This window comes from Monodelphis domestica, chromosome 3 (genome assembly GCF_027887165.1).
Source record: "Monodelphis domestica isolate mMonDom1 chromosome 3, mMonDom1.pri, whole genome shotgun sequence".
In the NCBI taxonomy this organism is placed as follows: domain Eukaryota; kingdom Metazoa; phylum Chordata; class Mammalia; order Didelphimorphia; family Didelphidae; genus Monodelphis; species Monodelphis domestica.
In genome coordinates this window covers 181087676-181108270 of record NC_077229.1, presented here as the reverse complement: position 1 = coordinate 181108270, position 20595 = coordinate 181087676, and the positions used below count along the sequence as shown (strand labels likewise).

Sequence of the window (20595 nt, the reverse complement as noted above, 5' to 3'; positions counted from 1 at the left end):
TTTTCTGACATTTTGTGAAACATGTTCTCTTTTCCTTTCCCTCACATCCCTGCCACCTCCCCAAGATAGCAGATAATATGATATGGGTGGTACATGTAGCTTATACATTAAAAAAAAAAATCTCTTACCTTCTGTCTTAGAATCAGTACTGTGTCTTGGTTCCAAAGCAGAAGAGTTATAAGGGTTAGGCAATGAGGGTTAAGTGACTTTCCCAGAGTCACACAGTCACGAAGTATCTGAGACCAAATTTGAACCTAGGACTTCTCATCTCTAAGCCCCCCCACCCCCCATAGCTTTTTTAAAAGCCCATTTGATACCACTCACTCCTCCATGAAATCTTCACAATCTCCCTCCACAATAACTAGTTTTCTCCTTCAGAAATCTGTCAACTCTTTCATGTACTTGTGTATTATTAGTTGTACAATTAGATCAACGTGACCTCATATTGTGACTAGATCCTAAGCTGCACTAATGAACCATTGGGAGGATGAGTAAAGAGAGGGAGGGAGAGAGGAGACAGAGGGACAGAGACAGAGAGAGAGAGAGAGAGAGAGAGAGAGAGAGAGAGAGAGAGAGAGAGAGAGAGAGAGAGAGAGATGGTGAGAGACAAAGACAGAGGGGAGAGAGACAAGAGAGAAAGACACACACACACACAAAACAGAGACAGACAGAGAAAAAGACAGAGACAGAGATGAGAGAGATGGAGGGAGGGAGAGGGAAAAGAAAGCACAAGAGCAATGGACTGTCAAAGTATTTACTTGTTATCTGCTAAGGGAAGGGATGTAGTATACTTTTTGGTACTACCCTCAGCCCACTAGCTCAATCATTCCATCAGAGGGTAGCCCAGTCTACGTGCATAAATTTTTCCCAAGGGCTTTAGTATCACTAGATGCTTAACAAATGGTCCTCTGCCTATAGATGAGTCTCCCACTCCTCACCTGCATCTAGAAGTGTAACCTAGGATAGTCTAGAAATTACAAAAATAGGATGTTTCTTATTTCAGTTCTAAAGACCCTACTTTTGTTTAGGGTTTCCTCTGTTTGTTCACTGCCCACTGATCTCATTAAAAGGTTTTTCAATGATTTACTTTCTAATGCCTAAAAATCTATTGAAAAACTAGCATAGCAGAACAAAACAAAACTCTAAAGGAATTTTTGAACTGCAGGATGCTCCACAATTGACTCCTTTTCTACCCCTGCCCCATTTTTCTATATTCTCCCAGTTCTGAGAACAACTTGGGAAGCACAGTAAAGAAAAAAGAAAACAGTTCAAGGGTATGGCATCACCTACTATTCAGGTTTATCAGGATCAGAGAGATTCACAGAATGACCAAATTGGTCCAGTTTTGGTACCAAGTCCTGTCTGGTCTTTGTTCTATTCTTTCCCTTATTTTTGTTTGGTCGTTTCAATCATATCCAACTCTTTGTGACCCTCTTTGGGATTTTCTTGACAAAGATACTGTATTGGTTTGCCATTTCCCTCTCTAGCTCATTTTTCAGGTGAGGAAACAGAGGCAAAATTGTTAAATGACTTGCCTAGGGTCACACAGCTACTAAATGTCTGAGGTCAGATTTGAATTCAGGAAGATGAATCTTTCTGACTCTAGGTCAGAAACTCTATCCACTGTGCCACCTAGCTTCCTTTTCTGTTCTACTTTAAGTCTTCAGTGCTCTGCCCTGCCTCCTTTGTTTTCTAATACTTTGACAGTCCACTGCTCTTGTGCTTTCTTTTCCCTCTCCCTCCCTCCATCTCTCTCATCTCTGTCTCTGTCTTTTTCTCTGTCTGTCTCTGTTTTGTGTGTGTGTGGGTGTCTTTCTCTCTGTCTCTCTCCCCTCTGTCTTTGTCTCTCACCATCTCTCTCTCTCTGTCTCTGTCTCTGTCCCTTTGTCTCCTCTCTCCCTCCCTCTCTTTACTACAATCTAGTTCTTTGGTATGCAATAGTAGACCAGGGGTCTAACAGCTCATTAGCACCTTCTATCCCCTTGATTGGAGCCTCTACTTGGAGGCTAGGTCCATGAGTTCCAGGGGCTCTATTTATGAAAGAAAGGGGACACTTTCTAGCTGTGCACCTCTGGGCAAATCACTTAACCCCAATTGTTGAGCCCTTATTACTCTTCTGCCTTGGAACCAAGACCTTGTAAGCATTCTAAGATGGAAGATAAGAGGTTTAAAAAAAAAGAAGGAAGGAAAGAAAAGGGCTTAGTACAGTCTTCTCCTCATTTCCTATCACCTATTTCTGGACTTTATACTTTATCATGTTCCAGGTCCACCCTTCTCTCCCCACCCACCCTAGTTTTTCAGCTTCCTTTTTTGTGTATTTTTCTATCATCAGATTGTAAGCTCTTTGAGGGCAGGGACTGTAGTTTGCCTCTTTTTATATCCCCAGCATTTAGCAGAGTGTACTTAATAAAGGTTTATTGCTCAGGTGAGTCAGGGACCCTGAGTTTGAATCTAAGTTCCAACACATACTAGCTTATCAACAAGACATGACTTTAGGAAAATCAGTTAACAAATTGGAATAGGATCTTCCACCTCTGGAAAATGGGGATAGTTTTACCTGAACTACTTATCTCACTTTATTGAGAAATTGGTTTTAAAACTCAAAGCAGTATATACATGTTTTATTATTATTTCAAATACATTTTCTGATATCTCCTATGCAAGCAGGAAGTACAAGTCCAAAGAGTATATTTAAAGATTTTTTTCTTTAAGGACACCAGTTCCAAAGCTAGAATCTAGGGTCAGCTGTTCACTGCTCACAGAGGCTCCCATTTGCTTTAATGGAAGCTACTTATGTGTTTCTGAAGGTAGCAGGTCCTGTTGCTTTTCAGAGTTTGACATTTGTGGTCTACAGATGAGCCACTTTAATTGAAGGTCTGTTAATACCCTTTTATGTCTCTTAGTGTTAAGCTAAACATTTCATACAGGATTAATGCTAGCAAGATATGAGTAGGACATAGGCATGAGCCTTTAGAACAAACCCAGGAAAGAGCACACACTTAGACTGTAGGAGTGAATGGGGAAGACCGATTATTGGGCAACCATGAAGCCATCTGTGAGAATGTATGTCTTAGCCTGCAAGTGACCAAGTAAATACTAGCACTGTGGAAAATTCATGTGAAAAGGCTTAAAAGGCTCAATCCCCAAATGATGGTTTAGGAAATTAAAGCAGCCAGGATCAGGCTCCTGAAAGGTTTGCACCACTCTCAAAAAAGGTGGTTCTTCGGAACTTGTTCTAGTTCTGGGAGTGAGGAATTGTCTTGGAAGGGAAACTTTTGGCTTTCAAAGATAACCACTCATTCTGGACCATTTAGGCAAGTCACATTTTCTCTGAGATTTAGTTTTTCCTAATTTCATAGTTGGTAAATTCATTTCTTCATGGTGAAACTCCTCTCTTCATCTATAAGTGGTCTGGACCACAGTCTATTTATGTACTTATAAATTTACTAGAGGAACCAGAGAATGATGTACATGATGACCACATTAAAATAGGGGAAAAACAACTTGGGGGAAACACAAAAGTTCTGAATAATGCATTGACCAATCAGTCATGACTTCAGAGGACTGATGAATCACAGGCTTCCTACCTGTAAACAGAGAGATGATGAACCAGAGGTTCAGAAAGAGACCTGTATTTACAGACATAGCCAATGGCTTGATTTACTTTGCTTGACTATATTTATTACAAGGGAGGGTGTCTATTTGTGTGGTGAAACTGAGTTATTTGCTAGTGATAAAGATGTTAAAAAATGAAAAGAATATTAAAGCTTTTTTTAAAAGAGACCAAAACATTTTAAAATCATCAAGAATAAAACTATAAATTCAAAAAGGAAAATGAACAAACAGGGTTATTAACTACCATGCTAAATTCAATATGCACATAAAATATATAATACTAGGGGTGGGGGCAGCTAGGTGGCTCAGTGGATAGAGAGCCAGGTTTAGAGATAGGTGGTCCTGGGTTCAAATTTTATCTCAGATACTTCCTAGCTATATAACCCTGAGCAAGTCATTTAACTCATATTACCTAACCCTGACCTCTCTTCTTTCTTAAAGGCAATACATAGAATTGATTCTAAGATGGAAGGTAATAGTAGTTCATGATTTCATACTTGATCCTATTTTTTGTTCTCCTATGTATGCTGAAATAGTCATGTCTGGTGATGAATATTTTATAAAAGAAAAAGAAATTTTTAAAAAAGAAATTGTGTCAGGAAGTAATCAACAAATATTTATTAATCACCTATTATGTGCCAGGTTCTATGCTAATGACTGGGAATACAAATGCAAAGAATGAAATATTCCCCATTCTCACAGAGCTTACATTATTAGTATGTTGCTGGTTTCAAAATATAAGCTTTTTGGGACCTAGTTTAGGTTTATTTGAGTAACTTTACTGTAGCTTGCCAAACTCAGATACTCAATTTATATTTTCTGATGATTGTAATTGTTTTAATTTGCTTTCTTGAGCTCAGTTCTTCCTTTGGGTCTGAGAATGCTCAGGTTGAAATTAGGAATGGTTGTGACCTATGGTTTTTGCCCAGATACAGCTGCCTAAAAATTTCCAGGCCTATTTAAGAGGTATTTGGACTACTTAAGAAGTATCAGGATATACTCTTACTGTTTACCTTAGCAATTGGCCTCAGGATTGTTGATAAGAGAATTAGCTCTGGGATTTAGGGCAGAGAAACTCAGAATGTGTTTTTTAGAGCTGGAGGGTTTTGTGAGAATCAATGGGTTTATGTGAGTGAATCAGTGTGTCTTCTTGGCATGGAGTGGTATTGAGTTCTGACCTAGACCTTCCCAAAATATAATGACACCATATTCAGGAATCGTGATGAATAGCTTGGCCAGAGTCGGAATGATGCAGTATTTTGGAGTGACATGTTTCTAACCACTTTCTTCTCAGCTCATCTCCCATTTTCCTCCATGGAAGAATAAATGCCTGGAAGAAAAAGGTGGTCTTGAGCACAGAATATGAGAACGAACTACAGAACTATTGACAGGACTCTAACATTCTGACCTAGAATCCCTGTCTGTTAATCCTATTTACTCTTTTAAGATCTAATATATAATGGTCATATATTCCATGTAGCCTTCCCTAATGCCCTGTTTAGGAGTGATCTCTTCTCTCTTTGAACCTGAATAGCACTTTTTTTTTTTTTAATCTCACCTTCCATCTTAGAATCCATACTGTGTATTGGTTCAAAGGCAGAAGAGTGGTAAGGGCTAGGCAATGGGGGTCAAGTGACTTGCTCAGGGTCACACAGCTGGGAAGTGTCTGAGGTCATTTTTGAACCCAGGACCTCCCATCTCTAAGCCTGACTCTCAATCCAGTGAGCTACCCAGTTCTGCCCCCTCAATAGTCCTTTTTGAGCAGCTAAGTGTCTTAGTGTCTAATGTACTGGCTCTGGAGTCAAGAAATCTTTGTGAATTCAAATTTGACTTCAGACACTTACTAACTGTGTGACCCTGGGCTAATCATTTAACTCTTCTAGCTTCAGTTTCTTTATCAGTAAAATGAGCTGGAGAAGGAAATGGCAAACCACTCTAGTACCTTTGTCAAGAAAACCTCAAATGGGATTTTGAAGAATCAGACACAATCAAAACAATTAAAACACTCTGCATATTTTTTCAATTATTCTACTTTATATAACATTTATTTGAGTATCGATTTAGAAATAAAAAGGAATTTAGAGTTCATCTAGTCCAATACTCTAATTTTATAGTTAAGGAGAAATAGGCCCATAAAGATCGTGATATTTTATATTCCAGACTAAATTATAAGTCATTTGAAGGAAGAGACCAAATTTTAATTTATCTTTCTTAGTACTTTATGTTTTCTTAATTTATTTTTGTAAAGTACTTAGTACTTTCTTAGTACTTAGCATAGTGTCTTGCACATAGGACATACTCAAATATTCATCATACATTGAAATTAGATGGCATAGTAATTTTTTCTAGAAAGATTTGTTTCCATCTGAGTGAAGCTTCATGAAGTTTCCATAATTACTGAAAATAAGGACAAAAAACCCCACTAGATTTGGAATCAAGAGATTCTGAGGCCTCAGTTCAAATCCTACATCTTCCTGGGACTAACCTTGTGAAAGATACTTCTCATGGATCCTCAGTTTTTTCATCTGTAAAACAAGATAATTAGATTAGATTCTAGGATTCTTTCCTGCCCTTCATTGTTATTCAATTGTTTTCAGTTGTGTCCAACTCTTTGTGACCATGCTTGGGTTTTCTTGGCAGAGTTCCTGGAGTGGTTTGCCATTTCCTTGTCTAGATAATTTTACAAAGGAGGAAACTGAAGTCAATCAGCTTATGTGACTTGTCCAGGGTCTTCCTGACCTCAGCTTGGACACTCAATCTACTGTACCATCTTATTGCCATCTTCCAGCTCCTATAGTCTATGATTTTTTTTTTATAAGAACAGAACTAAATAGTTTATCTTCTCTATTTGCCAAGTAACTGCAGAAAGGAGAGAGGTCAGAAAGCAAAAATTAGTCAACATTTCTAATTCCCATAAAATTGAGAAGTAGGAGAAGGAATGCCCATGGCAGCACTTAATTCTCATTTTATGGATGTTGCAAAATAAATGTTCTTTAAGCAAATTAGTGAGGATGCTAAAATTCTTAAAAGGTCAGCAGAAAATAAATAATTTCTAAATAGAATGCCCAATATCTCTGTACTGATATGCTTCCTTAGTTTTGAAAAGTGTTTAGGAGTTCAGCAGAGAAAAGTCATTTATAGGCATTCTTTAAAAGGAAAACTGAACTGAATTGACAAGTGACTTCGTATTATACCTTTTATTTGCCTGACATCCCTTCTTGATTGCTATTAGAATCTGACTTCCTCCCAAGTTAATTCACTGGTCATTTAAAACATGATTTGAATCGATTTCCTTACAAGTACCAGAGTTCTCATCCTTGGCAACAGTTGGAATAGAATGATCCATATTATTTTGACTCAGTTTCTTTGTTTACATATTAACTATAAAAGGGATAAATTCAATTAAGAAAAATTATTGAATGGGGATTTCTTTTTAACAATTGATTTTAAAGTAGGTTGCTATAGAATAGCCCAAGGATGACCATCTCATCTACCAAAATTTATGATCACTTGAACTTCTTAAAATATATAGAGGTACTTAGAATTCCTTGTACTCCCTTAGGTCAATACCTCATTTGTGATTTGTAGTCTTTAAAAAATTGCCCAGGTCAATGAGAGGTTTAGTGACTTGGCCCACACTGCTTGGTTAGTATATGTGTCAGGAGTAGAACTTGAACGAAGGTCTTCCTGAAGCCAAGGCCAGCTTTCTCTGTACCTTGCACAGAGTGGTAACTTGATATAAATTTCATTGAATTGAATTGAATTGAGTCGGTGACTTCAGTAAGTTAAGTTTGCAATAGCTTTGGCATATCAGTAACAAACACCATAAAAAAGACACCAGAGGACAGGATAAAGGGTTCAAATATGAAGCAATGTACTTTATCTGTGGATACAGTTAATGGCTTCAGGAGAGAACTGAATACAAAATCTTCCTGATGAGCACTGACTCATTTATATCAATATAGGAACACTTACATGTCATATCATATACCATTAATAATCACATTCAAAAGAACCTGGATGTCTTGAAAGTATAATTTTACTTTTCAAACCAAATAGTCTTTAAGTCATGGTGTAAAAATCCTGACTCTTCAGCAAGGGGGACATAAAAGCAGAGTTCATTCATTCATTTTTTTTAACTAGTTCTGAATCCATTGGATTGCAAGTTCCTTGAGGACAGGGACTTCCATCTCTGACTGGTGGGGTGTGTGTGTGTGTGATATCTTACTTGGAATCATAAGCATTGGGAATGCTTATTGGGATATATTTGATTGATATCAGAATGATTTCTATTTTAAGTAAATATTTATTGTTCTTATTTTTGAGATTTGAGATTATGTGAGAAATTCTGACTAAAGCAAAATAGGATAGATTTATTGGCTGAAGATGTGGTGGGGTTTAAGTTTCATTGGGAGTAGTTTTGAACTCCAAATTTTGGTGTTTACTTGGGGTGGGGATAGAGGAAATAAAAGAAGACATAAAAATATGTACATAGGTAAATATGACAGCAAGATGAATGAAATAGAGGCAAAGGCAAGCAAATATGGGGGTTATAAGAAAATTGAGGTTGTGGAGACAACTTTTGGCTAGAAAGATGAATCATCATGTCTGCCTTAATTTCTACTCCCAATCCATTGATTTCTTATTCTTTTTGTCAACAAATATTTGCTTAAGGCCTACGACATTCATGTCACCCACAAGTTGCTTTTTCTCTCATTTTGTCCTAGACTTTTTATTTAACCCTTACCTTCCATTTTAGAATCAATACTATGTTTTCGTTTCTGAGGCAAAAGGGTGGCAAGGGCCAGGCAATCTGGTTTGAGGAACTTTCCCAGGGTCCCACAGCTGGGAAATATCTGAATCCAGATTTGAACTCAGGAGATCCTGTCTTTAGGCCTGGCTCTCAATCCACTAAGTCACCTAGCTGCCTCTTTGTCCTAGTCTTCCAATCAAATCTATCTTTTTTTAAAATTTATTTTTAATTGATCTTTTAAAACAAATTAATTATTTTAGATTATTTTTCCATGGTTACATGATTCATGTTCTTTCCCTCCCCTCCTCCCTTCCCACTCCCAGAGCCAATGAGCAATTCCACTGGGTTTTATATGTATCATTGTTCAAAACCTATTTTCATATTATTATTATTTGCAATAATCATTTAGAATCAACGTCCCCAATCATATACCCATTGAACCATGTGATCAATCAATTTTACCAATTACATATAACAACAAATTTTCATGTAGGTTTTCCAAAGTTGTCTCCCTTCATCATTCCCAGAGGTGGAAAACTAGGTTATATGGGTACAAAATATTCCCCTTTTGTTCACTTTTATAAGTGAAAATCTTATAAAACCAAAACACCATAACAAAACCCCAAATAAATGGTGAAAAATTGTATGCTTTCATCTGCATTCAGATTCCAACAGTTCTTTCTCTGGAGATAGATAGCATTCTTTGTCATAAGCCCCTCAGAATTGTCCTGGTTCATTGTATTGCTGATATTAGCAAAGTGTATTACATTTGATCATTCCATAACATTGCTGTTGCTGTGAACAGTGTTTTCTTGGTTCTGCTTATTTCACTCTGCATCAGTTCATGTAGAACTTTACATTTCTTTCTGAAATCATTCCATTCATCATTCCTTATAGCACAATAGTATTCTATCACCATCATATGTCACAGTTTGTTCAGCCATTCCCCAATTGAGGGACACCCCTTTAGTTTCTAATTCTTTGCCACTACAAAAAGTGCAACTGTAAATATTTTTGAACAAGAAAGTCTTTTCCCATTTTTAAACATCTTTTTGGGAAACAAACCGTTTAGTGGTATTACTGGAACAAAGGGCATATATTCAAACCTTCTAACTTTTGATATTTTTTTCATATTTTTATGTACAAATGAGCAGAACAGTGAGGCAGGGAAAGCTGAGGATTTGTGTTTTTTTAGGGGGAAAATCCTCCAATTTTTCAGGAGGAAAGAATGTTCCTGAGGATAAAAAACAAATTTCCCATTTAAATGTTTCTTTCTCTTCCTACCCCTACCAATAATCTCTTGTTCTTCTTACAACCAATATTATAGCTTTTACATAGGTTCTTAGGACAATAAACATTTAAAAAAAATCCTTACCATCTCTCTTAGAATCAATACTGTGTATGAGGTCCAAGGTAGAAAGACTAGTAAAGAGTGTCCACATAGCTGCCCTGAGAAACATTCTAAAGGCAGCATATCTACCACTCATTTTCTAACACAAATCACCTCTTAGGATACTTTCCAATTACCAGAATTGTTTGAAGAATTAGTAGCATTTACTTATTTTTAAAAAAGTATTCTCTGTATGTAGGTTTCTATGTATATATCATCAATATTTATTTCTCATTAGAGACTATCCCAAAAAACTAAGGGCAGTTAAAACACACACACACACACACACACACACACACACACATATATATATATATATACATACATATATATATTCATATATATATTATTGTGGGAAGAGAATTTTCCTCCCCATTATTATGTTCCTTTGTTTGATGTCATCAGTCAGTGACCTGGAGGTCCTTTACTATTGAGATGTGCAAGTACAGAGAAACCCTCAGAGAAAGGAAGTTGAGACCAACAAGATGGGAAACTGGTTCCATAAGCACTATCCGCCCTGGGCAGTGCCAGGTAAATTAAGGAGCTATGGTTGGTTCCTGAGATGTGATTTGGGAAGAGCTAGTGGTGGAGGAAACTGTTTATTTGGGAGACCCAGTAGGAAGTAAGGATCTTCTGGTTGGAGCATGGAGGCTGGATGATCTCTTGGTGGTGGTGAGCTTTAATCCATCATGGAGGCCAAGAGATTAGTAAACTAGTTATTGCTCTACCTTTTTCCTACCTTTCCCTCTCTTTACTATCAATACTTTGATGTAATAAAGCTACTAAAGATACTAGCAGCCTCATGATTTAATTTTAACTATTACAATGTATATGTATATATAGCTAACAATAACACATTATTTACATTAAATCTTTTCTCTTTCTGATTTGCTGAATCAGTTTTTCCATTGTCATTATATATATTTGGCCTGTATATTATCTGTTAGGTCATTCTTGTGCTATTTCATGTCTGGAAATAATGTTTAATTTAATGGGTCTACTCAGTTCTTTGGTTTTATAGAGATAAAACTAAAGGGAGAAAATACACAATTTTTTATACAGAATTTCAACCCATTCCACCTCTAGGCTTTTTTCAGAATTGTTTATAAGTAGCTAAATTGACTGATTAGAGCTTGCTTTATTCTACTTTTCTTTCTCTTTTTTGTCTCTTGTAGGTACTAATGAGCAATGAAATGTCCAAAAGGTGGCTATTTAAAGTACCCTGAGGAGAAGGAAGTGGGGGGAACCCCAGGAAGAAACTTGTACCCTTAAGTTGTAAAGATCTAAAGGTTATCCATTAAGGTCTTTGTCTATTTCAAAAATACAGTTTATTATGTTAGACTTTTCTTTAGTTTTATTCTTCTTATGCTAATGTAAACTTTTTTTAAAAAAGAGTGTTTTTAGAAAAAGAATGTGACACGTAAGAAAACATTATCTTTCCCTACTAGAGAAAATTCCCTAAATACAGCATTAAAAAACACGCTCCAGATGAAAGTTATCTAGGATTAGGGGCAGATCTGGGGATCCAAACAGTACCTAGGAGATAGTCATGCTTGAGAAACAGTATTGAGATTTTTATCATAACTTTTTGTTCTTTTGTAAGAAAAATAACTCCTCTTTCACTGAAGAAAACAAGAATGGGAGTTTGTTTGGATGAAATGATTTTTTTATAAACTGTTTTTTGTAATAACAAAACATTCATTTTGATGACAGAATTTTTATTTCAATGGCTCAATAAGTCTTCACACATTTTATTATTCATGTCAATTTTTTTGCACACATTCCAAAAATTGTTGGTGATGTTATTACTTTTCATCATTGAAGGTTTTAGTAAGAAGACATTACAAAAACACAAAGCAGTTTTCAAAGAAGCTAAAAGCATAGATAACATTCTATTAATTCTTACAACTTACATGTGAGACAAACAAAAATAGTATTTTTATTTTGTAGTTGAGAAAATAAAGTTAACCCATTTTCCAACCCTGCAAGGCAACTTCTAGCCTGTCTTTTCATCTCAATGTACATTTTTATAAGGCTCTCCCCCCTTTCTGTCTTAGAATTGATATGAAGTATCAGTTTCAAGGTGGAAAAGCAGTAAGGGCTAGGCAATTGGGGTTAAGTGACTTGCTCAGGGTCACATAGTTACACAGTGTCTGAGGTCAGATTTGAACTCAGGATCTTCTGTCTCTATGCCTGGTTCTCTGTTCAATGAGCTACCCAGCGTTCTGTCATCTCAATGTACATTTAAATTATTTCAACTTGATATCTGTTCAGCTTTCTGTTTTTAAAGATGTGTAATAATCACCTTAAATACTATAGGAGAGACTCATACTAGCTAGTGAGAGATGACAAGATGTCAGGGAAAAAAATTCCCAACAATTAAAGCTTCCTTGAGTAGTGGAATGATCCCCCTCCTATAGATTGTTCTCCCTTCTCCAGACCATGCTTCATTTATTTCAACACAGATGTGTGTGAAATCTCACTGATGAATATCATTCTTTCAAAGGCGCAGCTGACAATCTGTCCATACCTTCTCATCTTGGTAGTTCTTGTCCTTGTCCTCCCATAAATACTCCACATAGGACCCATCTACCATCTTGGGGAACTTCTTTGTTTGTAAATACTGTATGGATACAAGTTTAATGTGTAAGATGTTCATCAGTTATTTTTTGCTCTGCCTATATCACTGCCCCATTCCCTTTTACATCATACATGTCCCCTGATGCTTTATACAGTTGGCAAAATAGACTCAACTTCTCTGATGAGCATCTTATTGTCTATAGGATAAAATATAAACACCTTAGTTGGATACTTATGGCCCTTGAAGATCTGCTTGTAGTCAGTTTTTCTAATTTTATTTCACATTGCTCCACTATTCAATTTGTTTCATTACTTGTTTCTTGAGATGGTCCTCATGATCTCCTTCATAGGTGCTTTTACAGTCTATCCCTTATACTTGGAAGGGAATACCTATCCTCTTATTTCTGTCTATTAAAATTCTTGACTCTCTTTAGGGCTCATCTCTGGTACCCGCACCTTCGTGAACTCAGGACCTGATCCACATAGTAGAAAATGTTTTTTTCCTACTTAAATTTTTCTGGAAGACATCGTTTTTATTTCTCCTTGCCACTGTTAAGAGTACAAAATACATTTTACTTAATTTTGTATACAGCCTGGAGTCAGGAAGACCCAAGTTAAAATGTAGCTTCGGACACTTATTTACTAACTCTGTGATTCTTGGCAAATCATTTAACCTCTGCCTGCCTCAGTTTTTTTTTTTTTTTGCTGTAAAGTGGGGATAATAATAACACCTGTCACTGGAATAATTGGGAAGTTCAAATCACAAAATATTTGAAAAGCTTTTAGCATGGTTCCTGGCTCATATTTGACACTAAACAAATACTTATTCCCTCTCTTTATCCCATTGGATTTTAAGGTCCTAGAGGAAAGAAACTGAGTTCCTTTCATTATTGTATTCCTAGCACTTATGGCAGTGTCTAACATAAGCAGGTATGTAATGAATATTTAAAGAATTAAATGTGATCACTTGTAGCCTGAATAGTATAATAGCATTATAACTAGAATCTCTACTCTCAAGATTATCCTTCCTCTAATTCAACATTTACATACAAATGCCAAATTAATGTTCTTAACCCAAAGTTCTAATCAGTCACTCTGCTGCTCATAAACCCTCAATAGCTGCTCATAGCTTTTAGGAGTAAAAAACAAGCATCTTGGTATGGCATATAATATCTTCCACATCCAGACTCCATACTATATTTGCAAACTTACTCCTTATAGGATTTGACAAGTTGTTGTTGTTGTTTTTTCCCTCAAGCTATTCTTTTAAACAAGATTTGAAAAGATGTGACCTAAATTGGTGGTATCAAATTCAAATAGAAATAATTCCTTGGGGACTGCATATTGACTTAGAAAATCAAAATGAACATTATCTCTGTTATTTTGTTAAATATCTCCCAAATATATTTTAATTTGGTTCAGAAGTTCTTTAGCCAGCAAGTGGCCCATGAGTTTGACACCACTAAACTAGATCTGTGGCGTCAAAGTCAAACAGAAACAGGGGCTACCAATCCCATATGGATCCCCCGGGAGGAGCATATTGATTTAGAAGATCATATATTAATAATATTTGAATTTTATCATATTTTAAAAATTTTATTAAATATTTCCCATTTCCATTCCAATCTGGGTCAAACTGCTCCACAGTGCTTGGGTGGGCTGGATAGATGTTTCTGTTCCAGATGACAGTAAAGTTAAGTGGATTTAGAACTAGTTGAATGACTGAACCCCAACAATAGTCAGGTCAACGTCAATGTGGAAGAAAGTAATGGAATGCTCTAAGTATCTATTTTTTTGGCTCTTTCCTTTTTAATGTTTTGTCATTGTCTTGAATGAAAGCATAACTGGTGGGATTGTCAAATTTGCAGGTGACATGAAGCTTGGAGGGATAATGAACATAATGGCCAGCAAATTCTGGATCCAAAGAGATCTCAACAGGATGCAATAATGGGCCAATGAGTAAAAATGCTCAGATACTACTTTCTGCAAAAGGCCTTTCCTGCTTCCCTGGAAGTGTAAAAAATAGACTCGAATACAGGACTACAATCCCCACGAGCCTTTGCTCCACTTCCCCAGAATGCCTTGTAATCTCACCTGGGCCGAGATCGAGAAGATATTTAAGCAAAGGCTTTTGAAGGGGTCCTGGGGTCTTTTTGGACTTCGGTTTTGGAGCAGAGGCGTCTCTTCCATGATGTGAGGTTATTTTGTCTAGGCCTCTGGCCTAGGCACATGTTTCTTACTTGTATATTCTTAATCTTTAACCTTTAATAAACCTCTAAAAAATATAATACTCCTTGCAGAGAGAAACTAATTTCTACCTGCCTCAGTCTCCCCATCTCCCCTAAATTTTAATTGTTACAGAAGGTTACCTTAAATCTGCTCTGTATGTGTTTTGTCTATTTACTTATATGTTATCTCTTATTAAATTCCAAATTGCTTAAGGGCAAGGATTGTTTTTTCCCTTTTTTTGTCTGTGGAACTTAGTACATAATAAATGCTTTCAAAATACTTTGACTAACAAGCTGAACTGGGATGAACAAAATAGAAATTTGTCTGTAAAATACCTGAGGTTTTAGTGGTCTGAAAGATCAATATATATATATATATCAACCCCGTTGACAGACCAGTCAAAAAAGTTAATGCAATTATAGGTTGCACTTAGGGGCATGGCAGATTGAGCAAGAAAGGTCAGTCAGTTAGCCAACATGCATTTATTAAGCTCTTACTATTTCTCAAACTCTACTGGGTTCTAAGGATACAGGGAATGGCAAAAATAAAGAGCAAAAATTCTAATGGAAGGTCATTGAACCACTTATTTGTATCAGATCACATCTGGAGTATCAAGATGATATAATATGAGAACTGACTCAAGGGAACAAAGATGCTTCTCCTGGAGAAGAGAAGAGTGGGAGGAAATAGAGCAGAAAATTTTTTCCCCAAAATATCTGAAAATCTGAAATGTGGAAGATGTTTTCTGCTTGCTTTAGAGAGCAGAACTTGGAGAAAAGCAGATAAACCTATAGCATTTGGAAAAATATGCTCACAATCTGAGTTACCCATAAGTGGAGGTGGTTGCCCTGAGGGAGGGAAACAAGGGTGAGATGGAAGGAAGACTGCATTTGTAGCTGAGAAGACCTCCATTCCTTCCACCATTACATTTATGGATTTCTTGTTCTGATGTTGGTGAACTGATGCTCTCAGGGGCACCTTGATTTTTTTGAGTCTGAGTCTGATGGACCTTACAGATCACAGAAATCTGCCACCTCATTTTACATGTAAGGAAAGGGAGACCTAGAAAGGTTAGTAGTGACTTGCTCAGAATCGCACGAGCTGTACCACTTGGCTTGAAATCCAGATTACCTTACTTCAAATTCAAAGATTTTGCATACTACCATGTTTTGAAATCCTATTGATTTATGTTTAGATAATTACATCTCAGCTACTAGATTACTGACTATTCTCAAATTTTAACCTACATTCTCCCACTTCAGTTCATTTGTATTAGTTCGCAAGAGCCAACTGTTAAATTTTCATTGTGAACATTTACACTTCAGGAACTGAGAAACACTACATGATAGTACTGTTTTGATTTATTGTTTTGTTGACTGTTTAGATGTAAGAAAGTGAAGGAGAAAATGTTAATATTCAGATTAAATTGTTTTTGTTTTCTTTAATCATGCTTTATTTTTTCCCAACTACATGCAAAAATAAATTTAGACATTCATTTTCTTTTTTTTTAAAACCCTTACCTTCCATCTTGGAATCAATACTGAGTATTGGTTCCAAGGCAGAAGAGTAGTAAGGGCTAGGCAATGAGTGTGTCTGAGGCCAGATTTGAACCTAGGACCTCCCAGCTCTAGGCCTGGCTCCACTAATAGTACATGAGTGTCCCAATTTCCTCATATCCCTTTCAACATTTATCATTTTTCTTTTCTGTCATATTAGCCATCTAGTAGGTATGAAGTGTTACCTAAAAGTTGTTTTAATGTGCATTTCTCTAATAGATGGTGATTTAGAACATTTTTTCATATTACTACTGATAACCCTGATTTCTTTGCCTGAAAATATCTGATTATGTTCTTTGACCATTTATTAATTGAATTATGACTTTTAGTCTTATAAATTTATTATCTATATATTTGATAAATGAGGCCTTTATCAGAGGCACTTGTTACAAAAATTTTCCCCTAGTGTTTTGCTTTTCTTCTAATCTTGGTTGCATTGGTTTTATTTGTACAAAAACTTTGAATTTAATATAAGCAGAATTATTCATTTTACCTCTTGTAATGCTCTCAGTCTTTTGTTTGGTCATAAATTCTTCCCTTATTCATAGATGTGACAGGTAAACTATTCTATGCTCCTCTAATTTGCTTATGGTATTATTATTTATATCTAAGTAACTCATCCATTCTGACTGTATCTTTGTATATGGTGTGGCATGTTAGTCTATCGCTAGTTTATGCCATGCTATTTCCCAATTTCCCCAGCAGTTTTTGTCAAATGGTGGATTTTTATCCCCAAAACTTGGATCTTTGGGTTTATCAAACACTAGTTCCCTTTCATCATTTGCTATTGTGCAGTATGTACTTGACCTATCCCATTCATCTACCACTCTGTTTTTTAGCCAATACCAGATTGTTTTGATGACTGCTGCTTTAAATATAGTTTGAGTATGTTTAAGCTACCTTCCTTCACATTTTTCTATTAATTCTCTTGATACTCTGGACCTTTTGTTCTTTCAAATGAATTTTTTTTTTCTAGTTCTAAAAAATATCTTTTTTTTTTTAAGCAATTTGGTAGGCATGGTACTGAATAAATAAACTAATTTAGGTAGAATTGTCATTTTTATTACCTTGGTTCAGCCTACCCATGAGCAATTAATATTTTTCCAGTGGTTGAGATCTGGCTTCATTTGTGTGAAAAATGTTTCATAATTGTGTTCAAATTGTTCCTGGGATTGTCTTGGCAGATACATTTCAAGGTATTTTCTATTGACTGTAGTTAGGTTAAAGGGAATTTCTCTTTCTACCACTTAGTGTTTTGTTGGTAATATATAGAAATACTGTTGATTTATGTGGATTTATTTTATATCTGACTACTTTGCTAAGGTTGTTTACTATTTCAACTAGTTTTTTAGTTGATTATCTAGGATTCTTTAAGTGTACCAGCTGTAAAGAGTGATAGTTTTGTTTCCTCGTTGTTGATTTTAATGCTGTTAATTTCATTTTCTTTTTTTTTTATTATTGCTAGCTTTTCTAGTACAACATTGAATATTACTGGTGAAATGGACACTCCTGATATTATTGGGAAGGCTTCTATTTTATCCTCATTACACATAAAGCTCATGGTTTTAGATAAATACTGCCCTCATTCTAAGGAAAACTTCATCCCTGTGCTCTCTAGTGTTTTTTTTAAAATAGGAATGAGTATTATATTTTGTCAAAAGCTCTTTTTCTGCATCGATTGAGATAATCATATGACTTCTGTTGGTTTTGTTATTGATATGACTAATTAGGCTGATAATATTCCTAATATTGAACCATCTTCATGCAGGTAAAACTTAAAAATGTGTTATACAAATATAAATATGTATGTTATATATATGTATGTATATGTATGTATAACATGTATATATAAAATACATATATAATATGTCTCTATTATACACATATATGTATATATATGTATGAAATATTTTTCTCCCTGAAAATAAAGTTGTCAAACATTTACCAGTATACTACTATATACAGCTCTCATACCTTGAACTCCTCCTTCACCATCTCTACCTTTCAGATAATAAGTCATAGATTCAGAACTGGAAAAACTTTAGGATTCATGTAGTTCAACATTTTTATTTTACAAATGAGTGACAGAGGCTCAGATAAATTATATAACTTGCTAAAGTTTCACAGGTAGTGAGTGGCACAGCTAGGATTTGAATCCAGGTTTCTGAATCCATTGCCTAGTCACAGAGCTAAAAGAATGTGGCAGATTATATTTAGAGCTAAGAATAACCTTGAAAATTATTTAGTACAATCCTCTCATTAAAAAACAACAATAATAACAACAAAATCTTCTTACCTTCTGTCTTAGAACTGGTATATATTATTGGTTCCAAGGCAGAAGAGTGGCAAGGGTTAGGCTGTTAGGGTTGTGATTTGCCCAGGGTCTCTCAGTGTAAATATTAACATTAATATTCAATATTCCAAGTATTATTTTAATACTATTTATTAAAATCCAGGGTTCAAGATTCTAAATCAATACAACAACTAGGAAGTGTCTGAGGGCTGAGTTGAACCTTGGACCTCCCATCTCCAGGACTGTCTCTCTATCCACTGAGTTATCCACATACCCCTAAAATGCTTTAATTTTACAAATGAGGAGATTGAGGCTGATAGAGGCTAAGTGATCCATAAAAGTTTAGATGGGTAGTGTCAAACTACCTAGGTGAAACTTGGTTCCAGATCGATTTGTCTAAATTAAGCACATGTTTAATAATACTAACAGCCTTTACATTTTTAAAGATGAAAAAACAAAACAAAGCCCAGAGAATACAGGCAACTTATCGATAGTCTAACAGAATAATCAATAAACAATAGTGGCAGAAGTACAACTGTATTTCTTGATTCCCAGCCATTGACCTTTTTACTATAACCCTTACTATTCTTAGCCCATTTAATGGGAAATTGTCATTTTGTAAAACCATTTCATGTCCCCAACCCTCCCAATTTAATAGTATATTCTGCTTGGAGACTATTTTTCTGGCTATAGGTTGAACATATCCTAAGAGAAGTGGTGATGTCTCATTGACAAGCATGATTTTTAAAAGAATATTAAATAATGTTTTTGCTCTTGGGGATGAAGAACAGATGCTAGAAGCGTCTGTATTTTTTTTTTTCTCAAGAGAAAGGGGAAATAGGAATGGCTATAAAATAGTAAGTCACCATAAAATTAAAACATGTTAAGACCTTGCTTCTCCCTTCTCTCTTTCCCAGGAGCAATCACACTCAGAGACACAAGCTGGACTCACTCACTATTCCCTTGACACTGCCATCACCATCTGAGCTCTCAACCCCCCACTGTACTTTTATCATTGCCTGGACCCTCTGATTTGATTGACAAAGTCTGGTCCTTGGAGAAACCCTTGTATCTTTCAATCTGTCACGTGAGATAAAAGGCAGGCCAAAAGTCCAGGAGCCAGGACAGGGTCTTTCCATCCATGGCAGCCAGTGTTATGGAGAACATTAGTCATTTGTTAAGGGCTCTTGCTGGTTTTTACTGAAGACTAAATTGTAACAATATGGGAACACATGCTACTTCTCAGTGATCTGAAATTCTAATAATTAATCTCACTCGAATAGAACATTTAATTAATATATACGTGCTTGCCAATCAATGCTGTTATTTTAGAAATAACAATATGATTGCCTTTAGATAGGTTTAATCCATTAAATGACTCTTATTTGTTCTCATTCTTGAGAGTAGTGGCTACATTTGTTAAAAAGAGATTATATTGATTTAAAAGCAGAAAATTATTTTATTTATTCTGTTGCATAAATAAGTTATTAATGCTTATGGCTTTTAGATAAGCATGGTCAAATGGTAATTGCATTCACATTTTTGGTATCAATTTTCTATTACTCTAATTTGTTCAAACACTTTTGTATGTGCAATAGTCCCTAGTTTAATCAGGCATTCCTTAAATGGTATTAATTAACATGTGTAAAATCTACCTTGAAAACTCATTTAATTTTACAAATTATACGACACCACGATGGTATTCCTTGGAGCTTCATCAGGTTTGTGAATTCCAAACATTTTTTGAGAGCAAAAGATTTTTTGTTAGAAAATGAAGTTAACCCCCACCCCCACCAAAGAACCAAACCTCTGATGCTCACCTAGCAATCCATCCCAGATTTTCAAGTTTCTCACTTGTCACTTTCTTCTGAGTCAGATAAAACCAAGGTCAGGCCCTCATTAGTGCTTACCTAGACTATTTTAATAGTTTCCTAATGGGTATCCCTGTAAGAGTCTTTCTAATTTATTCTTCACCTAGCTGACAAAGTAATCTATCTAATGATTGGGTTATAATAAATGATAGCTATGTAGTTTCACACTTTACAAAGTATTTTATGTGCATTTAATTCTCTAAACAACCCTGTGAAGAGGGTACTACAGGTATTATTATTCCCTTTACACAGATGAAGAAACTGAGTCTCAGTGAACTCAAAGGACTTGCCCTTGGATATCCAACTAG

The 20595-nt window shown here is 35.6% G+C and overlaps 1 long non-coding RNA gene across 1 annotated transcript; it reads left to right on the top strand.

The window, feature by feature from the left end:
• Positions 1 to 10214: 10214 nt before the first annotated feature.
• LOC107652120 (uncharacterized) lies at positions 10215 to 11059 on the top strand. The gene is made up of 2 exons (XR_001629564.2): positions 10215 to 10289; positions 10934 to 11059. It is a non-coding gene; the product is annotated as an uncharacterized LOC107652120 (long non-coding RNA).
• Positions 11060 to 20595: the final 9536 nt, after the last annotated feature.